This window comes from Oratosquilla oratoria, chromosome 34 (assembly GCF_046742065.1).
Source record: "Oratosquilla oratoria isolate Oo_2021 chromosome 34, ASM4674206v1, whole genome shotgun sequence".
NCBI lineage: Eukaryota > Metazoa > Arthropoda > Malacostraca > Stomatopoda > Squillidae > Oratosquilla > Oratosquilla oratoria.
Window position 1 is genome coordinate 28,817,249 of NC_134810.1, and position 22,263 is coordinate 28,839,511.

Sequence of the window (22,263 nt, forward strand, 5' to 3'; positions counted from 1 at the left end):
AATTTACATGTACATACTCCTTGTTTAACGACCTACTTGGTTAGTGACGACGCGGAGTTACGACGGGCTTTATGACAGATGTTTAACGTAAATCTCCCGAAGTTACGACGTCGTGTACGATAATTAAGTTGGCTGAGGCAAATTTGTATGATTCTATAATTGAACTTAAACTGTGGATATTAGCTGTGAGGTAAAGTGTTCTGAAGCTTAGGTCTACATTACCATCCTGCAAGCTGCAAAAACTACCTGGGGTACAGTATATACCGGTAGTGGTAAATTTTTAGTTTCGACCATGGGCGCAATATAGCAATAGAAAATTAATTATTAATTTTGTAAATTATAATGTATCAAAGTAATATGCAATTTTGTGAGCGGAAATAAAAAAAAAAGGTGCTAAAACAAATTTCGTAAGTAACGAAGTCATGTCGGACGAATGGTACACCATGTTTGTTATGATAGATGCCGATGTCGAAGAAATAAAAGGATGATGAATTCGTCTAACCTAAACTAAACTAACCTGACCTGTGTTTGATAAATCATTACCTGCAAATTAAATGTCATCCGGCTCGTCCTCGTTGTCGTCGTCGTGAGAGACGTTGGCAGACGACAAGATGGCGTCCCAATCCTATGCTACCGACTTCGTTCATTAGCATATTTTCTTGTAGCATGGTATTTTTTACTTTCATTTCTGCCCATAAAATTGCATATTACTTTGATACATTTTAATTTACAAAATTAATAATTAATTTTCTATTGCTATATTGCGCCCATGGTCGAAACTAAAAAAATACCCCGGTATTCAATATGGAATGTCAGCATACGCGGATTTGGTCATATACAGTAATTTCAGGAACCTAACCACCGTAAATAAACAGTAAATAAAGCTTTAATGTACTGTATAAAAGAGGGAAAATACACGAAAATAAAGATACATGTATTGCTGGACATTGTACATACAGTACATGTACGTATATGTATACAATTTTGCTTAACGACCAATTCGGTTAACAACGGCCCGCTGGTCCCAATTGTCGTCGTAAAACGATGAGTGGTTGTATATATATAGTGAAACCTCAATTGACAAGCACCTCACATAAAGTGTCCAAATTTTGTGTAATGGAATGGAATGGAATGCATGAGGTGCAGAATGGATGGGGGATGGGGGGGGTGAGGTAATACGTGTGAGCAAAATTTGACGCAGCCCAAAGGGATTTCTTCACAAATTCTCCTTTCATGCATGGGGGGTCGGAGATTTAATGGGGTCACCGATTTAATGAAGCGGCCTTGCTGTGGATGTGCTGTGACCTGCGACACTGCCTCTGACCCAGGGCAGTGGACAAGGTGTAGGGATGACCAGTCATCCATGAGGTGCTAAGATAAGAGGGAAGGTGGAGGGGAGTGGAGTGTATTTAGGGATGGAATGGGTGGGAAGGATTTTATGCCTTTTTCTTTTTGGCTACCTCCCTTGAAAGGTATATGTATGTATGTATGTATGTATGTATATACAGTCGTACCTCGGTACTCGACCATAATCCGTTCTGAGGTGGTGGTCGAGCACCGATTTGTTCGAACACCGAAACCAATTTTCCCCTTATCACTGTCTTTCTTTGGACCCATTATTAAGGGCTAGAGCAACACGAAAAAGTGTAAATCTGGGAAGAAATACTCGAACAAACTGCGTACGTCTTACTCCGCTGGCGGTCTGAGTCGAACTGACGCTTACCCGCTGTTCGAGCTAGTCGAGTACCGAAAATCTGTTCGAGGTCCGATGCATTTTCTACTCGAATTTTTTGGTCGAGCACCGATTTGGTCGAGTATAGAGGCGGTCGAGTACCGACGTACGACTGTATATAATATATATATATATATATATATATATAATATATATATATATATATATATATATATATATACATACATACATACTTGGGTGCGAATGTGGCAGGGAAAGGTGGAGTGAAAGTGGAGGTAGAATGTAGATTGAGAGAAGCGAGTAAATGCCTTGGTGGATTAAAGAGTGTAATGAGGAATAGACATTTGGGAATGGATGCGAAGAGGAGACTGTATGAAGGAGTGATTGTGCCAACAGCACTGTATGGGGCAGAAACATGGAACATAAGAGAAGAAGAGAGAAGGAGTTTGAATGTGTTTGAGATGAGGTGTCTGAGAAGTATGATGGGGGTTACTAGGCTAGATAGAGTGAGAAATGAGGAGGTGAGGAGGAGAACAGAGGTGGAAAAGGAGCTGGGAGATAGGGTTGATGAAAAAATATTAGGATGGTTTGGACACATGGAAAGAATGAGTGAAGAAAGACTAATAAAAGAGGTGTGGAAGGCAGATGTGGAGGAAGTGAACATGAGGGGACGTCATAGGATGAGGTGGATGGATGGGGTGAAGGGGGCTTTGGGGAAGAGGGGAATGTCTGTTGAGGAAGGACAGGAGAGGACAGAAGACAGGGGAGAATGGAGAATGGTGTATATGGATGATGTTGTGATAGCATGAGGTGGAATGGGCGGGTGGATGGTGGGTGAGGTAATATGTGTGAGCAAAATTTGACGCAGCCCGAAGGGATTTCTCCCCGTCCTCTCATTTTATGCAATGGGGGGACGGAGAGGGGGGGGTCACCGATTTAATGAAGCGGCCTTGCTGTGGATGTGCTGTGTCTTGCGACACTGCTTCTGACCCAGGGCAGTGGACAAGGTGCAGGGATGACCCGTCATCCAGGAGGTGCTAAGATAAGAGGGAGGGTGGAGGGGTGTGGAGTGTTTTCAGGGATGGAATGGGTGGGAATGATTTTATGCCTTTTTCTTTTTGGCTACCCCCCTTGTAAGGGGGAAAAAGCCTTGGTATATGTATGTATATATATATATATATACACACACACACATATATATGCATATACGGTGGCCGCGAAAAGTTTGGGCGCAAAATTATAGGCGCCCCAACTTTCCCCTAAACTCAAAACATGCGAAAAATACAACTTTCCACCCAAACTTTTCGCTATTTTTCAATGCTAGCGTTTGTACCCATGGAGAAAGAAGAAAATTAAAAGTGGCCTATATTAACATCGACGGATTAATTTCAGGACTGAACAAGCTCAATGATTACCTGCTAGAAGAAAAACCAGACATAATGGGAATTGTAGAGACTAAACTCAGAGGTGAAATACCATCCATCGATATTGGACAAGGACTATATAATTACTGGATAAAAAACGGACAAGAAACAGGGAGGTGGAATCATGTTCATGGCCAAGAATGACTTGAACGTGACAAAAATTGCAGAGGGCAAAGGTAATGTTGAACTGATCATGATAAAAGTCGAAGACAAGAATTTGAAAAGTAGAAAGTGTGTGGTGACCTATGTGCCCCCAAAAACGAACGCTTGGAAGGAGAACGAACATACAAAAATGCTAGAAGATACAAGGAAATCATTAAATGAGATACTAATGGGCAGGGGTAATCTGGTAATTATGGGGGACTTCAATTGCAAAGAAATTTGTTGGGAAAACATGACAGTGAGAGGAGGAGACGACTTGTGGGGTAATGTACTGCTGGACATGACCATGGAATACACAATGACCCAATGGGTCAGTGAAAACACCAGATACAGAAACAATGAAGAGCTGTCGAAACTAGATTTAATATTAACAACAGAACCTGAAATTGTGGATAAAATCCATTACATGACACCAATTGGAAAGAGTGACCATATACAACCACTCCTTGTTTAACAACGACAATTGGGACCAGCGCGCCGTTGTTAACCAAATTGGTCGTTAAGCGAAAGTGTATACATATACGTACATGTACTGTATGTACAATGTCCAGCAATACATGTATCTTTATTTTCGTGTATTTCCCTCTTTTATACAGTACATTAAAGCTTTATTTACTGTTTATTTACGGTGGTTATGTTCCCGAAATTACCGTATATGACCAAATCCGCGTATGCTGACATTCCATATTGAATACCAGGGTATTTTTCTAGTTTCGACCATGGGCGCAATATAACAATAGAAAATTAATTATTAATTTTGTAAATTAAAATGTATCAACGTAATATGCAATTTTGTGGGCGGAAATGAAAGTAAAAAATACCATGCTACAAGAAAATATACTAATGAACGAAGTCGGTAGCATAGGTTAGGTTAGTTTAGTTTAGGTTAGACGAATTTATCCTTTCATTTCCTCGACATCGGCATCTATCATAACAAACATGGTGTACCATTCGTCCGACATGACTTCGTTACTTACGAAATTTGTTTTAGCACCTTTTTTTTTATTTCCGCTCACAAAATTGCATATTACTTTGATACATTATAATTTACAAAATTAATAATTAATTTTCTATTGCTATATTGCGCCCTTGGTCGAAACTAAAAATGTACCACTACCGGTATATACTGTACCCCAGGTAGTTTTTCCAGCTTGCAGGATGGTAATGTAGACCTAAGCTTCAGAACACTTTACCTCACAGCTAATATCCACCGTACAAGTTCATTTATAACATCATACAAATTTGCCTCAGCCAACTAAATTATTGTACACGACGTCGTAACTTCGGGAGATTTACGTTAAACGAATACTGGTCTGTCATAAAGCCCGTCGTTACTCCGAGTTGTCGTTAACCAAGTAGGTCGTTAAATGAGGAGTACCTGTACTCATTGAAACTGAACTAAAGGAAGAAATAGACACGGAGAGAAATGAGAAGCATAAGAATGGAAGATTGATGTACAACAGAATGGACTTTGCAAAACTAAAGAAATTCTTCCAGAATGCAAACTGGGAAAAATTCTACATGGAAGAGACAAAGAAAGAGAAATGGAATATATTGATGGAAAATTACAATGAAGGGGTAAACAGGCATGTGCCAAGACAGAAGCGAGAGTGTACATTAAATGTTGGTTCAACAAAAGATGCAGAGGCAAAAGACAGAAGGGACAGAGCTTGGAAAAGGTGGAGAAAAGATAAAAAACCTAAAAAATGGCATATTTATATAAACTATAGAAATGAGTATGTCAAAGTGAGAAGAGAGGAGAAAAGGAACCATGAAAAGGATATTATAGATAAATGCAAAGAGCAACCCAAACTATTCTATCGATATGTGAATGGTAAACTTAAAAACAAACAGGAAATGGTGAAACTACGCCAAGAAGAATTAGAAATGGCCGAAATCATGAACAATCACTTAAAATCTGTCTTCACCAGAAAGTACATAATTGGGACGAAGATAATAAAAAGCGATCTCCCCCCATGAGTGAGTTTACAACACAAAAAGAAATATCAGAACACCTATCAAACCTTGACGTCAGAAAATCACATGGCCCGGATGGAATTGCAAATTAGATTCTAAAAGAATGCAAAGAAGAACTAACAGACAAAATACACAATATAATAATTAGTTCACTCAAAGAAGGAAAGATACCTACAGACTGGAAAAATGCTAACACTCTACCAATATATAGAGGAGGAAACAAGGAAGAACCTACCAACTGTAGGCCAGTATCACTAACAAGCACTATAGCCAAAATTTGTGAGATCATAAAGAATAGATGGGTAAAACATCTGGAAGACAACATAATAAACCCGAGACAATTTGGGTTCAGACAAGGAAGATCATGCACCACAGACTTAATATGCTTCTACTCAAGCCTAATAGACATAGTGCAAGAAATGAATGGATGGGCTGATTGTGCCTTCCTGGACTTGCAAAAAGCTTTTGACAAAGTATGACACAGAAAATTACTAAAATAACTAGAACAAAAAGGAGGAATACAAGGGAACCTACTAAAATGGATGGAGGACTTCCTGATTGGTATAAAGATGTGAGTGGTGCTCAGAGAAAAATATTCAGATTGGAGAGAAGTGATCAGTAGAGTATCACAAGGATCTGTATTGGCACCAATAATGTTTGGTATTTATTTGAATGCCATGGATGAGGATGTGAAATGTTACACGAGATTCTTTGCAGACGACGCCAAACTGTTAAGGAAAGTAGAAACTGATAAGGAATGTGAAGCACTACAGGAAGACCTAAATAAGGTATGGAACTGGAGTCAGAAATGGGAAGTGGACTTTAATACTAAGAAGTGTAGCATAATGGAGTTTGGAAAAAGCAAAAACAGAATATCAGGACAATATAAAATTGGAACCAAGGAGGTAAAGAAGGATCTGAAAAAGATTTGGGTGTAATTATCACGAACGACTTGTCCTATGACAAACAGATCAACAAAATTGTCGGGGAGTCTTATAACTTGCTAAGATCAATAAAAGTGGCATTTGCATACTTGGACAAGGACATGATAAAAAAAAAATATTGGTTACATTGATAAGGCCTAGACTAGAATATGCGGCAACATTGTGGTCACCCAGTACCAAAAAGAATATAAAGAAAATAGAAAGAATCCTGGGAGCAGCAACAAAAATGGCACCTGCACTTGCAAACTTATCATATGAAGAGAGATTGGCTAAACTGGAGTTACCGACACTGGAGGAAAGAAGAGAGGTGACCTACTGACCATCTACAGATTGATGAAAGGCACAGAGATACTCGATAGAGTATGGATGAGGATGTGAAATGTTACACAAGCTTCTTTGCAGACGACGCCAAACTGTTAAGGAAAGTAGAAACTGATAAGGAATGTCTACAGGAAGACCTAAATAAGGTATGGAACTTGAGTCAGAAATGGGAAGTGGACTTTAATACTAAGAAGTGTAGCATAATGGAGTTTGGAAAAAGCAAAAACAGAATATCAGGACAATATAAAATTGGAACCAAGGAGGTAAAGAAGGAAGGATCTGAAAAAGATTTGGGTGTAATTATCACAAATGACTTGTCCTATGGCAAACAGATCAACAAAATTGTCGGGGAGTCTTATAACTTGCTAAGATCAATAAAAGTGGCATTTGCATACTTGGAAGAGGACATGATAAAAAAAATATTGGTTACATTGATAAGGCCTAGACTAGAATATGCGGCGACATTGTGGTCACCCAGTACCAAAAAGAATATAAAGAAAATAGAAAGAATCCTGAGAGCAGCAACAAAAATGGCACCTGCACTTGCAAACTTATCATATGAAGAGAGATTGGCTAAACTGGAGTTACCGACACTGGAGGAAAGAAGAGAGGTGACCTACTGACCATCTACAGAATGATGAAAGGCACAGAGATACTCAATAGAGAGGACTAACTAAACTGGGACAAGAGAAGCACTAGAGGGCATGGAAAGAAAATCAAGAAACATAGCTACAGAAGATAACTGAAGAAAAAAAGTTTTCCACATAGAGAAGTGGACACTTGGAACAAACTGGACAACGAAATAGTATGTGCAAAAACCATTCATGAGTTTGAAAGCAAACTGACACTGCGAGGTACAAAGGCGGGACACCATGAGCATAGCTCCCCTTCCCACAAAATACAACTGGGTAAATATACATATATACACTTTATATACATATATTCTTTTGAAAATGACAGCAACTTCATTAGAAAATAATTTCTTTCACAAGCTTTCGGAATGTAGATTTCTGAGTAAAAGAGAAAGAAGTAAATTTCCAATTGACATTGGGAACGTATATTGACACATATCTACGTTATACACAAAAGAAATGAAAATAAACAAAAACACAGTAGAAAAAACCCAAGACATTTTGTAGATCATTCTGCATCTTCAGTTGGAATGAAAAGAAGGCAATGTTTAGTATAAAAATGAATAAAGACAAAACTTGGAGAGATCAGTAATGACTCTCCTCTGCTTGGCTGGCACTATTTCATTGATTCCTCAGTCCAGCCGATCGTCTAAGGCATGAGATTTTGTCCTCTGCAGGGTGCTTGTTTTGAACCTCTGTGGGTTGTCTGTGTGTGTGGGTATTCTCCGATCCGGTGGCTCTATTTTTGTGATCAAATTTCTCCTACGTGTGGGTTTCATGCTGGGGAGGAGAGATAAATCATTAGTTTGTATATTGATAACGGGTTGTAAATCTTTTATAATTACAGCCTTCAAGATAGTCAGAAGGAGGTCCTTCTCCTCTACAATGATCTCTGTATTATTTATCATGGTCGCAGTGGAGGACCTCCAACATCTGACTATCTTGGAGGCTGTAATTATAAAAGATTTACAACCAGTTATCAATATACAAACTAATGATTTCTCTCTCCTCCCCAGCATGAAAACCACACATAGGAGATATTTGATCACAATAATAGAGCCGCCAGATCAAAGAACACCCACACACTGACAACCCACAGAGGTTCGAAACAAGCACCCCACAGAGTACAAAATCTCATGCCTTAGACAATTGGCTAAACTGAGAAATCAACGAAATAGTGCCAGCCAAGCAGTCTCCAAGTTTTGTCTTTATTCATTTTTATACTAACCATTGCCTGTGTTAATATAAGTTCCCAATGTCAATTGGAAATTTGCTTCTTCCCCTTTCTTTTACTCAGAAATTTACTTTCCAAAACCTAGAAAGCTTGCGAAAGAAATTAATTTCTAATGAATTTGCTGTCATTTTCAACAGAATATGTTTGAAAGAGAATCTCCTGCCATGCTTCACAAATATATACATATACATATATATATATATATATATGTATATATATATATATATGTGTATATATATATATATATGTGTATATATATATATATATATATATATATATGTGTATATATATATATACACACACACACACGTGTATATATATATATATAATGTGTATATATATATATATATATATATATAATGTGTATATATATATATATATATATATACACACATATATACACACACACACATATATTCATATATACATATATATATACACTTTTTTGGAAGTATACACTGGACTCATTTGCCATATATATATATATATACATAAATACACATATAAATTGTTAAGGAAAGTAAAAACTGAAAAGGATTGTGAATCACTGCAGGAAGACCTGAATAAGGTATGGAACTGGAGTCTGAAATGGGACGTGGACTTCAATTTTAACAAGTGTAGCATAATGGAGTTTGGAAAAAGTAAAAATAGAAAGTCAGGACAATATAAAATTGGAACTAAGGAGGTAAAAATAGGGGGATCCGAAAAATATTTAGGCATAATTATCTCAAACGACTTGTCCTATGATAAACAGATCAACAAAATTGTCAGAAAATACTATAAATTTCTAACATCAATAAAAGTGGCATTCACATTTGGATGATGAAATAATTAAAAAAACATTGGTCACACTGATAAGGCCTAGACTAGAATATGCGGCAACACTGTGGTCACCCAGTACCAAAACGAATATAAAGAAAATAGAAAGAATCCAGAGAGCAGCCACAAAAATGGCAACTGAACTTGCAAATTTGTCATATGAGGAGAGACTGCCTAAACTGGCTTTACCGACTCTGGAGCAAAGAAGGGAGAGAGGCGACCTACTGACCATCTACAGAATCATGAAGGGCACAGAAATACTCAATAGAGAGGACTTGTTAAACTATGACAAGAGAAACAGAAGAGGACATGGAAAGAAAATAAAAAAACATAAATATGGAAGAGATCTAAAGAAAAAAAGTTTTCCACATAGAGTGGTGGATACTTGGAACAAACTGGACAAAAAAATAGTGTGCGCAAAAACAATTCATGAATTTATGAGCAAACTAGATACTGCGATATACAAAGGCAGGACACCACAAGCGTAGCTTCCCTTCCCATAAAATATATATATATTATATATATACCACTATGATCAATAAGTAATGAGAAAATGTCAGGAGGGACACTATTTTCATAAGCTTACAAAACTTTGTTTCCTTCAAAATAATTGCCTCTTGCATCTACACACTTCTGCATGCATCTCTCTCAATCCTGGAAGACCTCCTCAAAATAATTTTCAGTAGTCCCTTCAGGTAACTTTCCAATGCCTCTTTCAGCTCCTCTGTTGACTGGAATCTGGTTCCCCTGAGACTGTCTTTCATGCGTGGGAACAGGAAGAAGTCGCAAGGGGTTAGGTCAGGGCTGTAGGGTGGGTGTTATACCACTTTCATTCCCGTCAGCCATCCAGGTGGTCACCACCATTGACTTGTGGCATGGGGCATTGTCCTGGTGGAACCACCACTGACCATTCCTCCACTGCTGAGGCCTCTTCTTCCTCATCCTTCTCCCTGGACCTTTTCAGAACAGTAAGGTAATATTCCTTATTGACGGTTTGACCCTGAGGAACCCATTCAACGTGATGGAGCCCCTGGGAATCAAAGAAAGGAATGACCATAGCCTTCTCTTGTGACCTGCTTATCTTTGCCTTTTTGGGTCTGGGGGAGGTTGCGTGCTTCCACTGAGCACTCTGACATCTGCTCTCAGGGTCGTAGGTGAACACCCAACTCTTGTCGCAAGTCACTACCTTATTCAGGAAACCTGAATCAACCTCTATCATTTCGAGAATGTCAGTGCAACATTCCACACAAAACTGCCTCTGGTCGTCAGAGAGGATCTTTGGCATGAACTTGGCATGGACCTTGTGGAGCTTCAGTAATAATAGTCCTTGATATATACATATACACATATATACACATACACGTGTATATATATATATATATATATATATATATATATACACACACATATATCTATACACCAATTATTAAAAAAAAATTGGAACATATATGAGGGAAACAAGGGAACCTACTAAAATGGATGGAGGACTTCCTGATTGGTAGAAAGATGAGAGTACTTCTCAGAGAAAAATATTCAGGTTGGAAAGAGGTGATCAGTGGAGTACTGCAAGGATCTGTATTGGCTCCAATAATGTTTGCTATTTATGTGAATGACATGGATGATGATGTGAAATGTTACATGAGCTTCTTTGCAGACAACACCAAACTGTTAAGGAAAGTAAAAACTGAAAAGGATTGTGAATCACTGCAGGAAGACCTGAGTAAGGTATGGAACTGGAGTCAGAAATGGGAAGTGGACTTCAATATTAACAAGTGTAGCATAATGGAATTTGGAAAATTGATAGTATTTAGCCGATTTTTGGAATAACAGATTTGTAAACATGGAATTCATTTGAGTAAATATCAAAAGTATTTTATGTTTGCCTTTATTTATGGAAGGGAAATTAAGAGAGGAAGCAGAGGTGAAGTAGGAAAGAAAAGGTAAAAGGTGCAGATGGAGAGATGATAATGGAAGAGATGGCTGTAAGAGGAAGATGGGGAGGATATTTTAGGGAGTTGCTAAACGTGAAGGAGGATAGGGTGGGAAAGGTGGCTGCAGTGGGAGGTGCTCAGGAAACGACAGTGATGAGAATGAGGAAAATGGAGAAATAAGAAAAGATGTGAAAGCAGTTACTGAAATGATAAGAACAGGTAAGGCACCTGAGGTTAACCACTTCACTCCGGGCCAAAATCTCGCAGGCAGCATTAGCTGCCAGACGTACGATGTTGCGAAATAATATTCGCATCATAAAAAATAGTCACCGCTTATATCGATCGTTCTCTCTTTCACCCGTGAATTTTGATAACCATAGAAAATGTGATGAAGCCAGTTTAGAGAGTATGTCAGTTTTGCAGGGACAACTACAATAAATATAATCAAGACGCCGATATGGCAGCCTCGCGTATCCACTTGCTCCCCATGCCGCCTACGTAGGCGGCACCGTATGGAAGGGGTTAAATGGGTGTCATGCGGAGTGTCTAATAAGTGAGGTACAGTGAAGCTGGACTGGCTGGTGAGGTTGTTTAATGTATGTCTCCAAGAGGGTAGAGTGCTGCAAGACTGGAAGAGTGCCTATATAGTTCTGCTTTATAAGGGGAAAGGGGACAAGCGTGAGTGTAGCAGTTTCAGAGGGATCAGTTTGTTGAGTGTAGTTGGGAAGGCTTAAGGGTTTTGATCGAGAGGATTAGGAGAGGAAGTGAGGGGGCAATTGGTAAGGAACAGTGAGGGTAAGGCACTTGGGTTAAATGGGTGTCATGCAGTGTCTAAAAAGGGAAGTACAGTGATGGACTGGCTAGTGAGGTTGTTTAATGTTTATCTTAAAGGAGGGTAGAGTGCTGGAAGACTAGGGTGCCTGTATAGTTCTTCTTTACAAAGGAAAAGGGGATAAGTGTGAGTGTAATAGTTTCAGAGGGATCAGTTTGTTGATTGTAGTTGGGAAGGCTTATGGGTTTTTGATTGTTTAGAGAATATTAGGATAGGAACAGTGGGAGTAACTGTTGAAAAACAGTGTGGGTTTATGAAATGTAGGGGTTGTGTGGATCATATTTTTGTGGTAAGGCAGATATGTAAGAAAGCTTTGGGAAAAGATGAGGATGTTTTTGGGCCTTCATGGATTTGGAAAGGGCTTCTGGTAAGGTAGACATGAAGGCACTGTGGGAGGTATTAAAAATATATGGGATAGGAGGAAAGCTGGTAAGAGCAGTCAAGCAATTTTACACAAGTAGGCCTGTGCTTGAATTAGAAATGAAGAGTGAGTGGTTTGAGGTAAAGGTGGGACTTTGCTAGGGATGTGTTATATCGCCTTGGCTGTTCAATTTATACATGGATGGGGTGGTGAGAGGTAAACACAAGGGTAATGAGCAAGGGACTAGAGATGGTTAAAGAAAATTGAGTAAAATGGAGATTAAGCCAGTTGCTGTTTACTGAAGACACTGCACTTGTAGCAGGATCAGAGGAGAGATTAAGTAAGATCATGGCATAGTTTGGAAAGGTGTGCAAAAGAAGTTGAAGACAAATATGGGTAAAAGTAAAGTGATGAGATGTACAAGGGGAGAATGGGGCAGCAAATTGGAAGTGAATACTAAGGAAAAGAACTGGATAGCTTTAGATACTTGGGTGTGAATGTGGCGGGAATGGGAGGAGTGGAGATGGAATGTAGATTGAGGGAAGCAAGTAGAAGCCTTGGGGGATTAACCCCTTCCATACAGTGACGCCTACATAGGCGTCATGAGGAGCAAGTGGGTACGTGAGGCTGCCATATCGGTGTCTTGATTATATTTATTGTAGCTGTACCTGCAAGACACCCATACTCTGTAAACTGGCTTAATCATATTTTCTATGGTTATCAAAATTCACAGGTGAAAGAGAATGAGCAATACAGGGGTTATTTTACTTTTTATGATGCGAGTCTTATGATGCAACATTGTACCTCTGGCAGCTAATGCTGCCTGCGATATTTTGGCCCAGAGTGAAAGGTTTAAAAAGTGTAATGAGGAATAGATATTTGGGAATGGATGCTAAGAGGAGATTGTATTTACCTAGTTGTATTTTGCGGGAAGGGGAGCTATGCTCGTGATGTCCCGCCTTTGTATCTTGCAGTGTCTAGTTTGTTTTTAAATTCATGAATGGTTTTTGCGCATACTATTTCATTGTCCAGTTTGTTCCAAGTGTCCAAAACTCTATGAGGAAAACTGTTTTTCTTCAGTTCTCTTCTATAGCTATGTTTTTTTATTTTCTTTCCATGTCCCCTTGTGTTTCTTTTGTCCCAGTTAAGTAAGTTCTCTCTATCGAGTACCTCTGTGCCTCTCATGATTCTGTAGATGGTCAATAGGTCACCGTATGAAGGAGTGATTGTGCTGACAGCACTGTATGGGGCAGAAATATGGAACATATGATAGAGAGGAAGAATCTCAATGTGAGATGAAATGTCTGAGAAGTATGGTAGGGATTATTAGGCTGGATAGAGAAACGAGGTGAGGAGGAAAGCAGGGATGGAAAGGGAGTTAGGAGATAGGGTTGATGAAAGTATTGGGATGGTTTGAACACATGAAAACAATGAGTGAAGAAAGATTAGTAAAAGAGGTGTGGAAGACAGAGGTGGAGGGAGTGAACATGAGGAGGCAACCAAGGATGAGATGGATGGATGGAATAAAAGGGGCATTGGAAAAGCGGAGGATGTGTGTTGAGGGAGAAGATAGATGGGGGTGAGTGGAGAATGGTTGTGTATGGATGATGCTGTGGTGCATGAAAGTGAATGGGTGAGGGAGTGTGAATGATATTTTGATGTATCCCGAAGGCCTTTCTCCCTGTCTTCTCTTTTTCTTTATGAGGGGAAGAAGTGGCCTTACTGTGAATGTGCTCTGTCTTGCTGCATTGCTTTTGACCCAGGGCAGTAGGTGAGGTGCAGGGATGACCTGCCATTCAGGAGCCAAGAAAAGAGAGGTGATGGGGAAAATTAAATGGGAAAAAGGGGAAAAAAACTGTTGGTATATGTGAGCATGCTAAACTGCATCCTAAACCACAGCATAAGTGCCATCTCTTGGTGTCAGTTTCAATGACATGAGTTGTGTACCAACCCAGCTGTCCTATAGCAAAATAGACAATATTCAGCAACATTGCAAGTTTTTAATCACCTATTGTGAGTCGTCTTGACTCCCTTAGTATCTCTCACAACAGATGTGTGGATAAACAGCTTGGTTATGAGCTATCAATTTGAACCAGTATATCTCTCAGAAGTTTTCATCTTGGTGCATAACTGTGTGCATTTTGTTTTTGCAATGCGGTCTTTGGGTATTAAAAAAAATAAAATAAAAAATAAAAAAATAAAAATAAATAAATAAATAAAAAAAGCAAGGGTAGTATAAGTGATGCATTTTATATTTTTGTAGTGTGCTCCTACACAATCCTGCAGTACTTTCACACCACACTTCCAAGGTGCCACAAGGTCTGTTAAACAATAATGTCTACAATATAATACATGTACAGATACTTTTTTTTTTTATCACAACCCACATGTGCCTGTAAAAGGTTAACTATGGTGATTTGTTACAAGATAAAAACTATTATTCTTTAGATGACAAGTTAGATACATTATTTTAGATTGTGTGCACAAGTATTGCTAAGAACACACCAATCCATTCCAGCATATGACAAGCCTTTTTTTTTCAATTATTCCTATACTGCCCACCTTTATTTAGCCAGCATACTAAGCCGTGAAAATAGTGATCATATAAAGCCAAAACTAAGTTCCAGTATAGGTTTTAAATATGTATATATATATATTCATACATGGTTTGGTTTTAAATATGTATATTATATATATATTCATACATGGTTTAATAGTTTCTCTGAATTCAGAAAAAATCTAGTTTAAAAAATCAGAACATTAACTGTTTGTCTCCCTGTAAAAGAATGTAATTTCATGCAACTTAAATTACATTTATTGGTCATGTCAGAAACCCTGACAACACCCTGTCTTCCTAATTAACATATCCTCTGTCTGGTTTGGTTTTATTTTCCCTTTTATATCTATTATCTCTTTGCAATTTATCAACTTATTTCTCCTGGACTATTTTTCCAAGCTTATTTGGTAAATTTAATATAAATTTCCAAAAGTACAATATATCTTATAATTTATTTTGCATATGATTTAAAAATGCCATTTAGCATTATTGCTTGAGACTCTAGCCCCATCATTTAGCTCCCTATGTATGTTCTGAATATGAACATCATTGTTGCTGGGTGGTTATATATCATAAGCTTTTCTTCTGCAATTTTGAGTTCTATATGTTATCAATTTATTATTATTCTCAGCCACTTTTCCATATTTTTTCATCCCAATCATGCATTTTCTTCAGCAGTTCTCTTCATTTCTGTAATTCCTAAATTACATATTAACCTGTGGCACTCAACACATTCACTTTTCACCAATAATAAAGATGATGCACAAAGAACAATCATAACTGATGTCCTCACTGCAGTGTAGATGGTGATACAGGTGGGTTTTAAGAGAATGGCTAAAGCAGGTAACATTTTGGGGATATGATCAGTGATTTCAAATTGCAATTAATAAAAAATTAACGAGTTTTTGTGTAATTTATTTAGCTATTAGACTTTGGGAAGTACTACAACTAATTCAGGTAAAATTAGACACCTTTAATTTTCAACATGATTTCACTTTAACAACAGTGTGGTACTGCACCACAACCCACCTCTACAATAACACATTGAAGAAGAAATAATGGAAAGAATTGATAATCAAGAGTACAGAGTTGTGAAAATAATTAACAATACAAAGATAAATATCCCAACATTAATGGTTAAGGCAGTAAACAAAATAGTAACTATCATCCAGTAAAACACATTTGAAAATTTCCAACCCCCAACACATAGGGGGGAAGGGGGGCAGGAAATCAGAGTGAGTGGAAAAGTGAGGGGGGGAGAGATAGAGAGAGAGAGAGAGAGAGAGAGAGAGAGAGAGAGAGAGAGAGAGAGAGAGAGAGAGAGAGAGAGAGAGAGGGAGGGAGAGAAAGAGAGAGAGGGAGGTAGAGGGAAGGAGAGAGAGGGGAAGGAGAGAGAGGGGAGGGGGAGAGAGAGGGGAGGGGGTGAGAGGGAAAGGGAAGTGGGAGGGGGAGAGAGGGAAAGGGAAGTGGGAGGGGGAGAGAGGGAAAGGGAAGTAGGAGAGGAAGAGGGTGTAGGGGGAGAGAGGAAAGGGGGAGAGGGAGAAGGGGAAAGGGGGAGAGGGAGAAGGGGAAAGGGGGAGAGGGAGAAGGGGAAAGGAGGAAGGGGTGAGGGGAAGAGGTGAGGGGAAGGGAGAGGGAGGGAGGGGGTGAGAGAGGTAGAGAGAAATGGGGGAAATAATGGAAAAAATAATAATAATAAATAAAATTAACAAAATAGGCAGCAAAGTGATGATGTCACAATGTGAAGAGCTGTAACAACCATCAAACACTCAAGATTAAATGACTACCATCCCCTATGGAGCAGTTTGTGCATTTCAGGGTAAAATTCCATCACCAAAATGGCAATGTGACATTATCAAGCATTTCTCCAAAATGAGCTTCAAAAAATTACACCAGAAAAGGGGCAAATAATTGAATATAAAATATCAAACCAAACACTGAAGCCACAATGAAGATATGGAGGGGCAAAAGAAATCTAAACACTACCAAGCTGAAGGCCAAGACAGGATCTCAAACATCTACCTCAAACACACTGGACAAACACACAAGAGCCTTTACTGACATTTTCAACTCCGGGTTACACAACAAAATCCCAAACATCTAGAAAAAGAGCTCGCATATTACCTAAGACCAAAGAAACCTCCCAAAGTTCATGTACATACAAACCAATCTCATTTCTATCCACATCACCCTGGCTAATATAAAAGCTGGTAGCAGCAAGATACATGTAAAAATACCAACCTCCTCCAAATACATATTCAATGAAAGACACCACCAGCACACTACTGACAAACATCACAAGTACTGAAAGGAAAACAATCCAACCATAAAGAAAAATTATGGCAGCCATTCATATAAACAAAAATTTTGATAAGGGCCCTTGACACACAAAAGGATCATTGGAACAAACATTCAATACAATAACAAGAGGCCACCCGTCTGGGGTATTGGCTGCTTGTTATTGTGGCAAAGTAGCATGCAGTAGATACTTTAGGGTCTATATGGGGCGCCCCTACGGACCAGAGCCACACATCATTTTGTCTATGATAGAAGAAATTCTGTTCATAGAGAAATGATGACACTTTTATACTTTTATACTACTACTGTCCCTCCGTTATGCTGTCCCCCAACCCCTTGTTGCTGTCCTGTACCATTTCTCTGAGTATTCTCTTTCTGTGATGGGGGAAAAGAATACTGCCACCAAGTTTCCCACTTGGATCGTAAGAGGCGAGAAGAAAGGGACGGGGAGAGGGACTAGGCATCCTTCTCCCTGTAGCCCCAAGGGGCAGATTCCTAAAAAGAAAAGGAAAGGCATAAGGGGTGCTGGAGGGCCTCGGGCCAGCACCCTAAGGTTTGGGTCTTTTAATGTGCGTGGATGTGGTACAGAAGTAAAAGGGAAGAGATAGGTAGTATGTTTGTGAGAAGAAAGTTGGATGTGTTGGCTTTGAGTGAAACTAAGTTGAAAGGGAAGGGTGAGTGTAAGTTTGGGAGTGTAAGTGGGAGGTTATCAGGAGTGAAGAGAGGGTGAGGGAGGGAAGGGGTGGCTATTCTAGTAAGTGAGGAGATAGGTAAAGGGGTAGTGGAGTGGAAGGAGGTTTCCTCAAGGATAATGTGGATGAAGGTGAAACTGGGAAAGGAGATGTGGGTCTTTGTAAGTGCATATGGGCCGGGCAGTGAGAAGAGCATGGAAGAAAGGGAGGCCTTTTGGATAGATTTAAATGAGTGCATAGAGGGTTTAGGAAGAAATGTCAATGTAATAGTACTGGGAGACCATAATGCTAGGGTGGGAAATGGTCCAATCGATGGAGTGGTTGGGAAGTGTGGAGTTCCAGGAAAGAATCGTAGTGGAGAGTTGATGGTGGAAATGTGTCTAGAAAGAGAGTTGATGATAGCAAATACAGTGTTTCGGAAGAAAGTCAAGCATAAGTACACATGGGAGAGGGTGGTGGAGGGAAGGGTGGTAGATAGAGCGCTAATGGATTATGTAGTGGTAAATAGGATTATGATAGGAAGAGTTAAGGATGTACATGTGCTAAGGGGAGAGGGTGGGGGAATATCAGATCATTTTTTGGTGGAAGGTAAGCTGAGAGTGGAGGATAGATGGAGAAGGAGGAAAGGGACAAAAGGTAGGGAGGTTCTTAGAGTGAACTCCTTGAATGAAAAGGAAAAGGAGAAGGAGTACGAAAAGAAGCTGAAGGAGGAGTGGGAGGGAGTAAAGGATAGAACAGAGATGGGTGTGGAGGAGGAATGGGGATGGTTCAAGGAGGGAGTCTTAAAGTGTGCAAGGATGGTGTGTGGAACAAGAAGGACAGGGGGAAATAGAAGAAAGGGTAGTGAATGGTGGGATGAGGAAACAAAGAAGGTTGTAGAAGAGAAGAAGCGAGCATTCACAGATTGGTTACAAAAGAGGACAGGGGAGTCATATGAGACGTACAAAGAAAAGAAAAGAGAAGTAAAGCAAAAGGTAAAGGAGGCAAAGAGGAGAGCAGATGTGAAATGGGGTAGGAGTATGACAGAAAATTTTGAAAGTAATAAAAAGATGTTTTGGAAAGAAATTAAGAGAGGAAGAGGAGGCGAATCAAGTAGGGAAGAAAAGGTAAAAGGTACAGATGGAGAGATGATAATGGAAGAGATGGCAGTGAGGGGAAGATGGGCAGAATATTTTAGGGAGTTGCTGAATGTGAAGGAGGATAGGGAAGGAAAGATAGCTGCAGTGGGAAATGCGAAGAAAATGAGAGTGATGAGTGAGGAGAATGGAGGAGAAATAAGGAAGGATGAGGTGAAGGCAGTTGTAAAGATGATGAAAGCAGGTAAGGCACCTGGTCTGGATGGATGTCATGCAGAATGTCTGAAAAAGGGAGGTTCAGTGATGGTGGACTGGTTGGTGAGGTTATTTAATGTTTGCAGCGTACCGGAGGACTGGAGTAGTGCCTGTATAGTTCCTCTTTACAAGGGAAAAGGGGACAAGTGTGAATGTAGTAGTTTCAGAGGGATTAGCCTGTTGAGTGTAGTAGGGAAGGCTTATGGGAGGATCTTAATTGAGAGGATTAGGAGAGGAACAGAAGGAGTAATTGGTGAGGAACAGTGTGGATTTAGGACGGGTAGAGGTTGTGTAGATCAGATCTTTGTGGTAAGACAGATATGTGAGAAAGCTATAGGAAAGGGGAAGGATGTTTTTTGGGCTTTTATGGATCTGGAAAAGGCTTATGATAGGGTAGACAGAAAGGCACTGTGGGAGGTTATGCAGATTTATGGGATAGGAGGAAAGCTTTTGGGAGCTGTCAAGAGTTTTTATGAGAGTAGTAGAGCATGTGTTAGGATTAGAAATGGAGAGAGTGAGTGGTTTGAAGTAAAGGTGGGACTTCGTCAAGGATGCGTTATGTCGCCCTGGCTGTTCAACTTATACATGGATGGGGTGGTGCGAGAGGTGAATGCTAGGGTAGTGAGTCAGGGATTGGAGATGGTTAAAGAAAATGGAGAAAAGTGGAAGGTGAGCCAGCTGTTGTTTGCGGACGACACTGCGCTTGTGGCAGGGTCAGAGGAGGGATTGAGGAAGCTGGTGGCAGAGTTTGGGAGAGTATGTGATAGAAGAAAGCTAAAGATAAATGTGGGTAAAAGTAAGGTGATGAGATGTACAAGGGGTGAAAGTGGCAGTAGACTGGAAGTGAACATTAAGGGAGAGCGACTGGAGGAAGTGGATAGTTTTAGATACTTGGGTGCAAGTGTAGCAGGAAAAGGTGGAGTGAAGGTGGAGGTAGAATGTAGATTGAGAGAAGCGAGTAAATGCCTTGGTGGTTTAAAGAGTGTAATGAGGAATAGACATTTGGGAATGGATGCGAAGAGGAGACTGTATGAAGGAGTGATTGTGCCAACAGCACTGTATGGGGCAGAAACGTGGAACATAAGAGAAGAAGAGAGAAGGAGTTTGAATGTGTTTGAGATGAGGTGTCTGAGAAGTATGGTGGGGGTTACTAGGCTGGATAGAGTGAGAAATGAGGAGGTGAGGAGGAGAACAGGGGTGAAAAAGGATTTGGGAGATAGGGTTGATGAAAGAATATTAGGATGGTTTGGACACATGGAAAGAATGAGTGAAGAAAGACTAGTAAAAGAGGTATGGAAGGCAGATGTGGAGGGAGTGAACATGAAGGGACATCCTAGGATGAGGTGGATGGATGGGGTGAAGGGGGCTTTGGGGAAGAGGGGAATGTCTGTTGAGGAAGGAAGGGAGAGGACGGAAGACAGAGGTGAGTGGAGAATGGTTGTATATGGGGTAGTATGTGTGAGTAAATTTTGACGCAGCCCGAAGGGATTTCTCCCCGTCCTCGCCTTATATGCAAAGGGGGACGGAGAGGGGGGGTCGCCGATTAAATGAAGCGGCCTTGCTGTGGATGTACTGTGTCTTGCGACACTGCTTCTGACCCAGGGCGGTGGGCAGGGTGCAGGGATGACCCGTCATCCAGGAGGTGCTCAGATGAGAGGAAGGGTGGGAGGGGTGTGGAGTGTATTTGGGGATGTAATGGGTGGGAGTGTTTTTGTGCTTTTCCCTTTTTGGCTACCTCCCTTGGAAGGGGGAAAAAGCCTTGGTATATGTATGTACCAACTTCATGGCAGGAATCCATCATGAGTAATTCTCCAACCCAAGAACCAGAACTAACCACCAGTGTGCTCTCATTTGCATACGACCTGACAATAACCCAAGACTTCTCTGTATTTCTTGCACCTTTTCACACATGGTCAGCTGGCACTCAGCAACTGCTTTTCTTCTACCACTTTTAGCCAGTGACAAAATATTCCCTCCCCAGGACAAACATTAAATAATATCACTAGCAACTCCCTTTGTCAGATATTCCACATGACACCCATTTATTCACAGCCTCCCTTCCTTTACATTCCACTACTTGAAATATTCTGCCATCTCACTCTTCTCTTCCACCAACTGTTCATCAGTTTCTCTTACCCTCTCATCTCTTTTTGACTCAACTCTTCACTCTTTTCACTTTTCCAAATCATCTTTCTATTACTTACCAAAATCAAGTTGATTGCACTGTATTGTAATATGCTGTTAGGGCTTTACAGGCATTGGGGGCATCCCTAACTACAATCACACTCCATCTATGCCAAAAGTAAATTTTCACTAATTAGCCTCCCACCTTTTTTATTTTTCTTTCTTTTATTCCTACTGTCCCTTCAGAGTCTATCTGTTACCACACTAGAGTCATAACCTCTTTATTTTCCCATACTCCCATGGTGTGGGTATAAGAATGCCACCATAATGTTCTCATTCATGCCATAAACAGTAACTATAAGTGATGGTGCGAGTAGACTAGGAATCTACATCTCTCTTTCCCCTAAGAAGAGTTTAGGCAAAAGAGGTTCTGAATATGCATGGATGTGACGCTACTGAAAACTAAAAGGAAATTGGTACAATGTTTCCAAGATGAAACATGAATATCTTAATACTGCACAAAACTAATCTCCAATGGCAAGGTAAGTTTGAGTATGGGAGTGTAATGGAAAGGGTGACAAGGACTGGCTATAACTAAGTGAAAGTATGAAAGTGTAATCAAGAACAATGGACAATGTGGATAAAATGAGAATAGGTTCACAGATTTAGGTGTTTGATTGCACATGACCTTGTTAGCAAGACAAGTGAAAAGGAAACAAAGGAGTTCTAGGGTAAGTAAAATGAGTACATGGAGTTTTGGAATGAATACAAGTGTTGGTGCTAGGTAAACCAAATGCTTGAGTAGATGAATCAGATGATATCCTAAGAAAGTATGGTATGGCAAGAAGGAATTCAAGCAATACTTTAAAAGTGTATTGAAGATAAATGATGATCACAAATGCCTTTCAGTGTTAAAAGGTATATATGGACA

At 39.9% G+C, this 22,263-nt stretch overlaps 1 protein-coding gene and 1 long non-coding RNA gene across 8 annotated transcripts in view; one reads left to right on the plus strand and one right to left on the minus strand.

The window, feature by feature from the left end:
- Nucleotides 1–2,273, plus strand: part of LOC143018154 (uncharacterized) — a 221,675-nt gene extending 219,402 nt beyond the window's left edge. The window contains exon 3 of the long non-coding RNA XR_012965733.1: nucleotides 2,160–2,273. This is a non-coding gene — a long non-coding RNA (uncharacterized LOC143018154). The remainder of the gene's footprint in view (nucleotides 1–2,159) is intronic.
- LOC143018152 (uncharacterized) overlaps nucleotides 1–22,263 on the minus strand; it is a 322,520-nt gene that overhangs the window by 283,288 nt on the left and 16,969 nt on the right. The window lies entirely within an intron of this gene.